Genomic DNA, 13263 nt, shown 5'->3' with positions numbered 1-13263 from the left:
TGATGTTGGGACATATGATAGTCCCTTACCTAGGGCAGATGAACATCTAGCAGATATAAACCTGTTGGACAGGTTTATTACCGTGTCTTGCTCCGTGTTTGGGGCAGGGATTTCGGGTTTCCGTCTTCGTACGTAGTCCACCCCTGCATTTCTTGCGGGGACGCAGGGTGGGTGGTGGTGGTGATGACGGCCTATTTTCGATGACGTCGTCCATCGGGATTCCCAAAACAATAAGACGCTCTGATTCTGGATTGGTCACTGGAGTCAGATGTAAGGAAGTTGGTTGATCGCCACATTAGCGGCCCTCTAGGATTATGGCTGCGCTGGCGTTTACCCTTGCTCGTGGGGGAGTGCCAATTGGCTGTCTCTGGTCATCCCTCCAGAAATATACCTTCTGCTCCTTGTAGTCCGCAGTATCACACTCAAACTTTTTCCACTTGTTTGTCTTTGTGTCCTCACCAAGTTTGTCACTAACATTTTCCACATTGGTCAGAATGTTCTCTATTTTGTCCTTATCGGTGATCTTGGTTTCTAGATCAACATTTAACTTCTTGTTCACCATTAAATCAAAAGAGCATTTATTAAGAATCTCGCACCATCGGTCAGAAAAAGAGGGATTACTCGAACCAAGTGCTGGTGCTTTCAGTGTTCGTAATCCTCGTGGAATTACTTTATTCCTTAAGGTGATTGCATGATAATGGTGTTTTGTCTCGCGGATCCGTCGATCCTTCAGAGATGTAATAACCGAGTCTGCATTGCTGTCTGTCGCTGGGCCAGTTTCATCAAAAAGTTAGTTCTTCATTATGATCCAGGAATAATCCTCCTCTGAGAAGTCAAATGATCTACTTTGGCCCGCCATTTGAGAGTCTGCTATTTCAGTCATAATGTCAAAAGACAGGAAGACTTGTGAAAAGGGAGTCTCAAAAAGGAGTGCTGTATGGTAGAGAGTTCATGTACAAAAGCTGAAGAACATACGCACGTCCAGGTACATTCCGCAGGTGCTGGAGTTGTAGGCAAACTCATGGAAAACATGAAAAAGATGAGTTTTCCTACAACTCCAGCCCCTGTTGAATGTACCTGGACGTGCGTATGTTCTTCAGCTTTTGCACATAATTATAATGATGTCAAATATCATTTTAAGACATTCAGTCACTTGTTGATATTTGTCTAACATTCTAAAAGCAGCATGAACTAGAGGAGATAATGGTCTGTGCTTAAATTTTTTGTTATTTTTTCCCCCAGGTCATCAGTTTACATTGTGTTACTTTGTCTCACCCGTCTCTCTTGTATCTTCTCCCAGGCTAATACCCAATACTAGCTAGCGTGATACTTGAAACCTATACTGTCATTATTCACTAGATGGGTCAAAAATAATTGCAACCCTTAAACACAACTCTACAACCGAAAAACACTACCGCGTCCGTTATTTACTTCCTTATGAAACCACTTTTTGTTGATAACTCGGCGTAACATGGTCGGACTGGACTGGTTTTTACAGGGAGCTCTTTCTCTACATTAGGAACGTGCTGACTTCACTACGTCATTCTGAGAAAATGGACATGTTACTTTCGCCCCGCGTCACTTTCACCCCGGGCTCTCCGCTACAAACCGTGACGCGCTGAATATGATGTCCTACATTCACAGATACAGTACTGGAGTTAGCAACAGTTTATTTTAGTAAATACTTTAACACTTTTTTTCCTTAACTGTATTGTTGGTTAGGGGCTTGTATGTAAGCATTTCACTGTAAGGTTGTATTCGGAGCATGTGACAAATCAAATTTGATTTGATTGGAGTTTCACAGTCAACTGAGCACAAACATAGAACAGCATTGAACCACAGCTCAAGGTTCTTGTTCCTATGGGATACATGACGAACCCACAACCAGACACACAGACTGCTTCCAAAATGGCACCCTGTTTCTAATTAGCCCTCTATGGGCCTTTGTCAAAAGTAGTGCACTATGTAGGGGTCAGTTGGTAGAGCATGGTGTTTGCAACGCCAGGGTTGTGGGTTCGATTCCAACGGGGGGCCAGTACAAACAAAATGCATGAAATTAAATGTATGAAATGTATGCATTCACTACTGTAAGTCGCTCTGGATAAGAGCGTCTGCTAAATGACTAAACTGTTTAAAAAAAAATGTAAATGTAGGGTATAGGAGGCCATTTGGGACTGAGACACAGACTAAGGCAATGAGCCACTGGTCCTCAAGACTGGAGACTGCCTATATCATCACACTAACTACCAAATACCAGGAGAACTCATACAGTACCCCCTCCAGACTAGTCAGACATGTAGAGGAGATGAAGAACTCATACAGTACCTCCTCTAGACTAGTCAGACATGTAGAGGAGATGGAGAACTTATACAGTACCCCCTCTAGACTAATCAGACATGTAGAGGAGATGGAGAACTCATACAGTACCCCTTCTAGACTAGTCAGACATGTAGAGGAGTTGGAGAACTTATACAGTACCCCTTCTAGACTAGTCAGACATGTAGAGGTCCATGAGAGTGATTTAGTTGTGTAATGACACAATGGCTGTGTCTCTATGTCACAGAGTTCATGGTGAGGGAGTTCCAGGGGTTGGGATGCAGATTAGGGGACAGGGAGGCTGATGCTATCTCAACAGCTGTCTGTCAGCAGTTTGTCTCTGTTGTCCGCTTGCCCAGCTTTGAACAAATCTGCTTCAGCAGCTGAAATGTAGAATGCGTGTGGCAGGGAGAGAAAGTGAGAGAGTGTATGTTTGAAGGTGTGTTGGTGACCAACCATAAGTATAGATGTTTCTGTGAGAATGTCATTGTGTATCAATGACAATATAGAATGAATCATTAGAAGATTCATGAAGTCCCTGAATTTCCTTTTCAAAAATCCAAACTGGCCTGTAATGAAGAAAGTTGAATCTTCATTTCCCTTAGCATCTCATTGGACAGACACATGCTGAATGAGAGTGGTGAAGTCAATTACTGGTCAGCCAACTTCCATCAACATGTTTCCTCACCTCTCCTGAAAATGGCTTCTCTACAGCTCCTGTACACCATGCAGCAAATGGCAGACTCATCGAAATTAACTATTTTATTGCCTTACCTCCATTATCTTACCTCATTTGCACACACTGTATATAGACTTTTTTTTCTACTGTCTTATTGACTATGTTTTGTTTAATCCATGTGTAACTCTGTGTTGTTGTTTGTGTCGAACTGCTTTGCTTTATCTTGGCCAGGTCACAGATGTCACAGTCACAGTATATAAAAACAGTTGAAAGTTTTGAGTAAAAGGATCCTATGTGTCATCTGTAATTTGGCCGTTGGCCAGTTCATCTTCAGAGCTGCCTTTACATTATAATGAGACTGAAGGCGTATCACTCATTTCCCTGTCGAGACTCAGGCCAAGCTAAGCCCCATTCCTCGTCTGTGTGTGTTTGTGTGCATGCGCGCGCGCGTGTACTTGCTTGCGTGCTGGTGTGTGAGTGTGTGTGTGCTTGCTTGCGTGTGCGTGTGTGTGTGATGCCACACCGGGAACATTGGCTACCTGGTAATGATTTTTAAGAGGCGCACATTAATAAATTGGCCGTGAGTGTATTTTTCCTTATTAATGACCTCAGTGGCAAATCACAGCCTCTTTAATGCATTTCACTTAGTGTTGCTTATGAGTGTGTTTCATTAAACATGTCAGCTTTTTAGACACTTATTATTGGATGGAATGTATCACTCTCTCCTATACTGTCCTACCCCACCCTCTTTCATACAGCCTCTAAAGCTTTTGAATTTACAGATCTCTGCAGGGTGATTTATTTTTTATTTCACCTTTATTTAACCAGGTAGGCTAGTTGAGAACAAGTTCTCATTTACAACTGTGACCTGGCCAAGATAAATCAAAGCAGTGCGTCACAAACAACAACACAGAGTTACACATGGAATAAACAAGCGTACAGTCAATAACACAATAGAAAAAAAGTCTACATACAGTGTGTGCAAATGGCGTGAGGATGTAAGGCAATAAATAGGCCATAGTAGTGAAGTAATTACAATTTAGCAAATGAACACAGTGATAGAGCAGATGGTGATGTGCAAGTAGAAATACTGGTGTGCAAAAGAGTAGAAAAGCAAATAAAAACAATATGGGGATGAGGTATGTAGATTGGGTGGGCAATTTACAGATGCGCTGTGTACAGCTGCAGTGATCGGTTAGCTGCTCCTATAGCTGATGTTTAAAGTTAGTGAGGGAAATATAAGTCTCCAGCTTCAGCGATTTTTGCAGTTCGTCCCAGTCATTGTCAGCAGAGAACTGGAAGGAAAGGCGGCCAAAGAGGTGTTGGCTTTGGGGATGACCAGTGAGATGTACCTGCTGGAGCGCGTGCTACAGTGGATGTCGTTATCGTGACCAGTGAGCTGAGATAAGGCGGAGCTTTACCTAGCAAAGACTTATAGATGACCTGGAGCCAGTGGGTCTGGCGACGAATATGTAGCGAGGGCCAGCCGACTAGAGCATACAGGTCGCAGTGGTGGGTGGTATAAGGGGCTTTGGTGACGAAACGGAAGGCACTGTGATAGACTGCATCCAATTTGCTAAGTAGAGTGTTGGAGGCTATTTTGTAAATGACATCGCCAAAATTGAGGATCAGTAGGATAGTCAGTTTTACGAGGGTATGTTTGGAGGCGTGAGTGAAGGAGGCTTTGTTGCAAAATAGGAAGCCGATTCTAGATTTAATTTTGGATTGGAGATGTTTAATATGAGTCTGGAAGGAGAGTTTACAGTCTAGCCAGACACCTAGGTATTTGTAGTTGTCCACATATTCTAAGTCAGAACCGTCCAGAGTAGTGATGCTAGTCAGGCGGGCGGGAGCGGGCAGCGAACGGTTGAAAAGCATGCATTTGGTTTTACTAGCATTTAAGAGCAGTTGGAGGCCACGGAAGGAGTGTTGTATGGAATTGAATCATGTCTGGAGGTTAATTAACACAGTGTCCAAAGAAGGGCCAAATGTATACAGAATGGTGTCGTCTGTGTAGAGGTGGTTCAGGGAATTACCCGCAGCAAGAGCGACATTGTTGATATATATACAGAGAAAAGAGTCGGCCCGAGAATTGAACCCTGTGGTACCCCCATAGAGACTGCCAGAGGTCCGGACAACAGGCCCTCCGATTTGACACACTGAACTCTGTCTGAGAAGTAGTTGGTGAACCAGGCGAGGCAGTCATTTGAGAAACTAAGGCTATTGAGTCTGCCGATAAGAATACGGTGATTGACAGAGTCAAAAGCCTTGGCCAGGTCAATGAAGACGGCTGCACAGTACTGTCTTTTATCGATTCCGATTACAATATCGTTTAGTACCTTGAGCGTGGCTGAGGTGCACCCTTGACCTGCTCGAAAACCGGATTGCACAGCGGTGAAGGTACGGTGGGATTCGAAATGGTCAGTGATCTGTTTATTAACTTGGCTTTTGAAGACTTTAGAAAGGCAGGGCAGGATGGATATAGGTCTATAACAGTTTGGGTCTTGAGTGTCACAACCCTTTGAAGAGGGGGAAGACCGCGGCAGCTTTCCAATCTTTAGGGATCTTGGACGATACGAAAGAGAGGTTGAATAGACTGGTAATAGGGGTTTGCAACAATGGCGGGGAATAATTTTAGAAAGAGAGGGTCCAGATTGTCTAGCCCAGCTGATTTGTACAGGTTCAGTTTTTGCAGCTCTTTCAGAACACCTGCTATCTGGATTTGGGTGAAGGAGAATGTTTGAGTATGACGTGTCACCCCTAGTCCCGTTCCATCTCTCCGGCACTCAAAGTCGCTGGTCTACTAACCCCCAGTCCTGGCAACCCACATTACGTACACCTGGCAACCATCATTATGCACACCTGCTCCCCATCGGAGGGCTTCCTACCACGGGTCCGTCCGAGTGAGCCATTCCTCCAGCGGATAGAATGAGCCGGCGCTCCACACTCTATTCCGCAGTGGACTGCGCAAGGAGGTCCAGACGGAGTTGGCATGTCGCTATAACAACGTATCCTTGGCTGCTCACGTCGTGATGGCCATCCATCTGGATGACCTTCTTCTGGAGCGCTTGGGTTCAACTCACCACTCACCTCTCTCCTTTGGCTGTCCTGATGCAGAGCCTGAACCCATGGAGGTAGTGGCCAAACACATCTCTGCAGCAGAGCGGCGTCACCGGAGACAGCTGTGGGTCTGTTCCTATTGCAGCCAGGAGTGGCACCAGCTTCAGCGGTGTCCGGTGCGTCCCAACCCGAGATCCACTAGAGCAAAGGGCCGGCCCCGTGACCTTCCGTCTCCCAGGGTAGGCGTGTGTATTACAATATCATTGTTTTACGCCAAACCCTTACTGGGTTTTCGCTGACTGGCTGTCCCTCAAGTGTTGTTTCTACAGCTCTAGTGGACTCCGGTGCCGGCTGGATTCTTCATCGTCCAGGCCCTCGACTCCTCCCTGAACTTAACCTCATCCTCACTCTCCTCTCCTTTTCCTGTCCAAGCCCTGGATACTCGACCATTGGGATCCGGCACAATTACGCACACCACAACACCACTCATCCTCACCGTGGGAACCATGCCCCAGCAAAGCCTTATCTTCCTCATCACCACTGCACCGGTACACAAAGTCATCCTTGGCCTCCCGTGGCTCCAACTTCGTAACCCCACCATCTCCTGGTCGAGGATGAGAATTACCACCTGGGGACCAGGATCCCGGAAGACCTGCTGTCCTGCTCCCTGTGGTTCCACATTGGTGGAGGGTTCTGCGAGTGCCCTCCAGCCTATCAATATGTCCTCCTAAATCGTTGGCCCCGTGTGTTTGGATGTAGACGTGGACATCCGCCAGGCTCTGTAGAGGGAACCCGCTCCTGCTACCTGCCCTCCAGAGCGCACCTTTGTCCCTGCAGGGCTGAGAGATCGGCTGTTGACTTGGGCACACACATCCCTCGCTACTGGACACCCAGGTGTCACCTGCACCATCCAATCCCTCTACGATAAATACTGGTGGCCCACCTTGGCGCAGGAAGTCACCCACTATGTCAACTCATGCACCGTATGTATCCAATCCAAATCTCCCTGTTACGCACCTGCAGGGAAACTACTTCCCGTGCCTCAGCGGCCTTGGTCACATCTGTCCATAGACTAACTTATCTCCCCCTTTCTGATGGTTTTACCCCTATTATGGTTGTTGTTAACAGATTATCTAAATCATGCTGTTTTATCCCTCTCTCTGGTCTACCTACCACTCTCCAGGTCGCTGAGGCAATATTCCAGTAGGTCTTCAGGCACTATGGCCTTCCGGAGGAGGTCGTTATCCAACCGTGGTCCCCAATTCAAGTCGCAGGTCTGGATAGCCTTTATGGAGAAGCTGGGGGACACGGTCAGCATCACATCCGGGTACTGGCCTTAGTCCAACGTGCAGGTGGAGAGGACCAACCAGGAGCTGGAGAGGTTCTTAGTGGGCCCGGTTCCTTTCCTGGGCGGAATACACCCAGAACTCACTTCGTCACTCCTCCACCGAGCTGTCTCTCTTCCAGTGCTTCCTGGGATATCAGCCGGCCATGGCTCCGTGGACTCAGACCGAGGCCCCTGCAGTGGACAAGTGGTTCCGATGTGCAGAGGAGGTGTGGAATGCCGCCCACGTAAGGTTCCAATGCTCTGTCTGCTGACAAAAGTATCAGGTGGAACATCACCGCAATGAGGCTCCCTTGTTCCATCCTAGTGATCGCATGTGGCTCTCTGCCAGGAACCTCCCACCCTGCCGGAAGCTGAGCCCCCAGTTTGTGAAGCCCTTCAAGGTCCTCCGGAGGGTTAATGAGGTAACTTACCATTTACAACTCAACACCAACTACCGGATCTCAACCTCTTTTCATGTTTCCCTTCTCAGGTCAGTGATTCCTGGTCCCCTTGCTGATGCCCCCCCCCTTTCTGATGCCGTCCCCCGCGACACCCCTCTGCTTCCCCTGGACATCGATGGGTCCCCTGCATATGCCGTCAGGTCCCTACTGAACTCCCGACGTCATGGGGGTCGGCTTCAGTACCTGGTGGACTGGGAGGGGTATGGCCCAGAGGAGTGTTTTTGGGTTCTGGCGGCCGACATCCTGGACACCAACATTGTCTAGGATTTCCAGCTCCACTGTCCGCAGTTGCCTGCTCCTGGCCCTTGGACCATCCTCCTGGCCGGCGTCGTCCTGCGGCTGGAGCCAAGCATCAGGGCTGGGGCACTGTCACCTCTACTCCCGTTCCCTTTCTCCGGCGCTCCACGTCACTGGTCTACTAACCACAGGTCCTGGCAACCATCATTACGCACACCTGGCAATCATCATTACGCATTGCTCCCCATCGTTATGCACACCTAATCAGTACCTTGATTACTTCCCCTTTATTTAGCCCTCAGTAGCCTCAGTCTTCAGGCAGTATTGGTTTTGTTTTTCATGCCTAGTACGCTTCTCTTGTTATGTATATCTTCATGTTCTTCGTTATTAAACTCACCAATTGCACCTGCTTCCTGACTCCCGGCATCTACTTTACACATATGTACAAATTCTCACATGTAGGAAGAACGTCATAGAATTTGTATCATTCCAAAAATTATTTAATTTTAAATTTAAAGAAGTTAATTCAACCATATCTTGATGATCAATACACTGCACCATATACAGTGGGGATGAACAAGTATTTGATACACTTCCGATTTTGCAGGTTTTCCTACTTACAAAGCATGTAGAGGTCTGTAATTTTTATCATAGGTACACTTCAACTGTGAGAGACGGAATCTAAAACAAAAATCCAGAAAATCACATTGTATGATTTTTAAGTAATTAATTTGCATTTTATTGCATGACATAAGTATTTGATACATCAGAAAAGCAGAACTTAATATTTGGTACAGAAACCTTTGCTTGCAATTACAGAGATCATACGTTACATGTAGTTCTTGACCAGGTTTGCACACACTGCAGCAGGGATTTTGGCCCACTCCTCCATACAGACCTTCTCCAGATCCTTCAGGTTTCGGGGCTGTCGCTGGGCAATACGGACTTTCAGCTCCCTTCAAAGATTTTCTATTGGGTTCGGGTCTGGAGACTGGCTAGGCCACTCCAGGACCTTGAGATGCTTCTTACGGAGCCAGTCCTTAGTTGCCGTGGCTGTGTGTTTCGGGTCATTGTCATGCTGAAAGACCCAGCCACGACCCATCTTCAATGCTCTTACTGAGGGAAGGAGGTTGTTGGCCAAGATCTCGCGATACATGGCCCCATCCATCCTCCCCTCAATACGGTGCAGTTGTCCTGTCCCCTTTGCAGAAAAGCATCCCCAAAGAATGATGTTTCCACCTCCATGCTTCACGGTTAGAATGGTGTTCTTGGGGTTGTACTCATCCTTCTTCTTCCTCCAAACACTGCGAGTGGAGTTTAGACCAAAAAGCTATATTTTTGTCTCATCAGACCACATCACCTTCTCCCATTCCTCCTCTGGATCATCCAGATGGTCATTGGCAAACTTCAGACGGACCTGGACATGCGCTGGCTTGAGCAGGGGGACCTTGCATGCGCTGCAGGATTTTAATCCATGATGGCGTAGTGTGTTACTAATGGTTTTCTTTGAGACTGTGGTCCCAGCTCTCTTCAGGTCATTGACCAGGTCCTGCCATGTAGTTCTGGGCTGATCCCTCACCTTCCTCATGATCATTGATGCCCCACGAGGTGAGATCTTGCATGGAGCCCCAGACCGAGGGTGATTGACCGTCATCTTGAACTTATTCCATTTTCTAATAATTGCGCCAACAGTTGTTGCCTTCTCACCAAGCTGCTTGCCTATTGTCCTGTAGCTCATCCCAGCCTTGTGCAGGTCTACAATTTTATCCCTGATGTCCTTACACAGCTCTCTGGTCTTGGCCATTGTGGAGAGGTTGGAGTCTGTTTGATTGAGTGGGTGGACAGGTGTCTTTTATACAGGTAACGAGTTCAAACAGGTGCAGTTAATACAGGTAATGAGTGGAGAACAGGAGGGCTTCTTAAAGAAAAACTAACAGGTCTGTGAGAGCCGGAATTCTTACTGGTTGGTAGGTGATCAAATACTTATGTCATGCAATAAAATGCAAATGAATTACTTAAAAATCGTACAATGTGATTTTCTGGATTTTTGTTTTAGATTCCGTTTCTCACAGACCTCTACATGCTTTGTAAGTAGGAAAACCTGCAAAATTGGCAGTGTATCAAATACTTGTTCTCCCCACTGTATGTCCTCAATGGACAGCTATACTGTAGGTCATTCTACACTCCACGTAGAACCCTTTTGGGTTCTATTTCGAGCCTTCTGCGGAAAGGTTTACCAAAAAGGGTTCTACCTGGAACCAAAAAGGGTTCTATCTGGAACCAAAAAAGGTTCTACCTGGAACCAAAAAAGGTTCTACCTGGAAGCAAAAAAAGGTTCTTCCTGGAAGCAATAGGGGTCCTTCAAAGGGTTCTCCTACGGGGACAGCCAAATAACCCTTTTAGGTTCTAGATAGAAAAAGAAGGTGCTAAGAATATGCTGCATACCAATTTGTCATCTTTGTTTCTAAAAGGCTCTATCACCCTTTCACCACAACTCATTGTTGCTTTCAGAGAACTCATGCAGTGACAGCTCAATGATGATAGAGGTTCACCATACAGATAGAGATCAAACTCCTAAAATACTATCTCCCTCCCTATGGTTCTAAGTGGTTTTCATATACTTTAAATGTAATTTAATAAGGAACACACACAGAGAGAGAGAGAGAGAGAGAGAGTAAGAAAGAGCAAGAGAGCAGAAAGTGAGAACATGTCTACTGCCTGTGTGTGAGCCGTACCATACAGTTAGTGTACTGTACAGTGTTCCTCCCAGTGAACCAGTGTCATAGCATACAGTTAGTGTACTGTACAGTGTTCCTCCCAGTGAACCAGTGTCATAGCATACAGTTAGTGTACTGTACAATGTTCCTCCCAGTGAAGCAGTGTCATAGCATACAGTTAGTGTACTATACAGTGTTCCTCCCAGTGAACCAGTGAACCAGTGTCATAGCATACAGTTAGTTTACTATACAGTGTTCCTCCCAGTGAACCAGTGAACCAGTGTCATAGCATACAGTTAGTGTACTGTACAGTGTTCCTCCCAGTGAAGCAGTGTCATAGCATACAGTTAGTGTACTATACAGTGTTCCTCCCAGTGAACCAGTGAACCAGTGTCATAGCATACAGTTAGTTTACTATACAGTGTTCCTCCCAGTGAACCAGTGAACCAGTGTCATAGCATACAGTTAGTGTACTGTACAGTGTTCCTCCCAGTGAAGCAGTGTCATAGCATACAGTTAGTGTACTGTACAGTGTTCCTCCCAGTGAACCAGTGAACCAGTGTCATAGCATACAGTTAGTGTACTGTACAGTGTTCCTCCCAGTGAACCAGTGAACCAGTGTCATAGCATACAGTTAGTGTACTGTACAGTGTTCCTCCCAGTGAACCAGTGTCATAGCATACAGTTAGTGTACTATACAGTGTTCCTCCCAGTGAACCAGTGAACCAGTGTCATAGCATACAGTTAGTGTACTGTACAGTGTTCCTCCCAGTGAACCAACAGTAGGTTGTGAAAAGGCTCCGTCAGTTCCCTCCCCTTCCCTGCTGGCCTGTCTAGCGCTCCCTCCTCTCCCTCCTCTCCCTCCGCTCTCTCCGCTCCCTCCCTCCGCTCCCTCCGCTCCCTCCCTCCGCCCCCTCCGCTCCCTCCGCTCCCTTCTCCCTCCTCTCCCTCCGCTCCCTCCGCTCCCTCCGCCCCCTCCGCTCCCTCCGCTCCCTCCGCTCCCTTCTCCCTCCTCTCCCTCCGCTCCCTCCTCTCCCTCCTCTCCCTCCGCCCTCTCCTCTCCCTCCCTCCGCTCCCTCCTCTCCCTCCGCCCTCTCCTCTCCCTCCCTCCGCTCCCTCCTCTCCCTTCGCTCCCTCCGCTCCCTCCTCTCCCTCCGCTGCCTCCGCCCTCTCCCTCCGCTGCCTCCGCCCTCTCCCTCCGCCCTCTACCTCCGCTCCCTCCTCTCCCTCCGCTCCCACCTCTCCCTCTCTCCTCTCCCTCCGCTCCCTCCCTCCGCTCCCTCCTCTCCCTCCTCTCCCTCCGCTCCCTCCGCTCCCTCTACCTTGAAGGTCAGCAGCTGGAGAGAAGATCCTGTTCTGCTGAGTCGCCAAACGCAAAACCAGATAAAAATGTTGCGACCCAGAACTGACATCCAGAAAATAAACACAGAATGACAGGTGTCGCTACGTTTCCGCCTTCCCTCCCCCCCCCCCCATCTCTTTCTTTTCACTGCACTTCCTTTTGTTTGATGTTGATTTATAGTTTAATGTTGGTCACGTTTCAAGGTCGCTCTTAACGTGGTCAAACTAGGCCCTTGAGGAATGTCTTTGAGCACACCTGCCAGTGGAACTTGGAGTGCTACCCTCTGTGCAGCTGGCACAACTACAGATGTAGGATCTTCATTTGATCACTCTTTTGTTGCTGATCATTTTAATGCGAACTTGCAGTGTATTTGAGTCTTAAAAAAAGGCTTCTAAAGTTAGCAATTTCCATTTTGAAAATTCAGACTAGATTTGCTCCAACTAAAAATGTATCAACCCTACAAAAATGTCCATTATAATCCACATAATAATTCACATTTCCTGTTGCTGCAGGATTATTTTCCTGCTGTAGCAAACTGCCTCAAATTAAGATCCTATAGCTGTACCCACAACGGAAGTCCTGCTGCCTGGGAGAGGCTAAATCCAGCCCGGGGTTCCACTGAGACAAACCTCCATGGTCAACATACACACATCTCTAACTCTAGCTTTGTCTCATCACTTACAATGCTGGCAGAAGTAGCTAATCTCGCCACCCAGAATCTAATAAGCCATGTCAAGGCTGTCACGAGAGACCATGGCATAAGTGATCAGTAGTTACCCCACCTTCTATAGCAGGGCTATTCAAATCCTACCCTATGAAGTCGAGAGTACTGCCGATTTTCTGTTCTACCTGATAATTAATTGCAGACATCTAGTGTCCCAGGTCTACAATCAGTCCCTGGTTACAGGGGGAGACTGAAAAGTAAGCAGTGGAACTGGCTTGGAGGTCCAGATGTACATTTGAAAACTATACATGACTTACTGATCCTTGCCATTCCATTTTTCTGCACTAGTATTTCTGCTGGGGAGTCCTTTTTCCCTGATCTCAGTTTTATTTGACTGTACTGAGGGAGATGTTTGGAGAGAAACATGCATCATCTTTCCCTGAAAAAATGATCCATCGTG

This window comes from Salmo salar, chromosome 13, assembly GCF_965601325.2.
Source record: "Salmo salar chromosome 13, fSalSal1, whole genome shotgun sequence".
In the NCBI taxonomy this organism is placed as follows: Eukaryota; Metazoa; Chordata; class Actinopteri; order Salmoniformes; family Salmonidae; genus Salmo; species Salmo salar.
The sequence above is the reverse complement of the archived record's forward strand: the minus strand, read 5'-3'. Positions refer to the sequence as shown.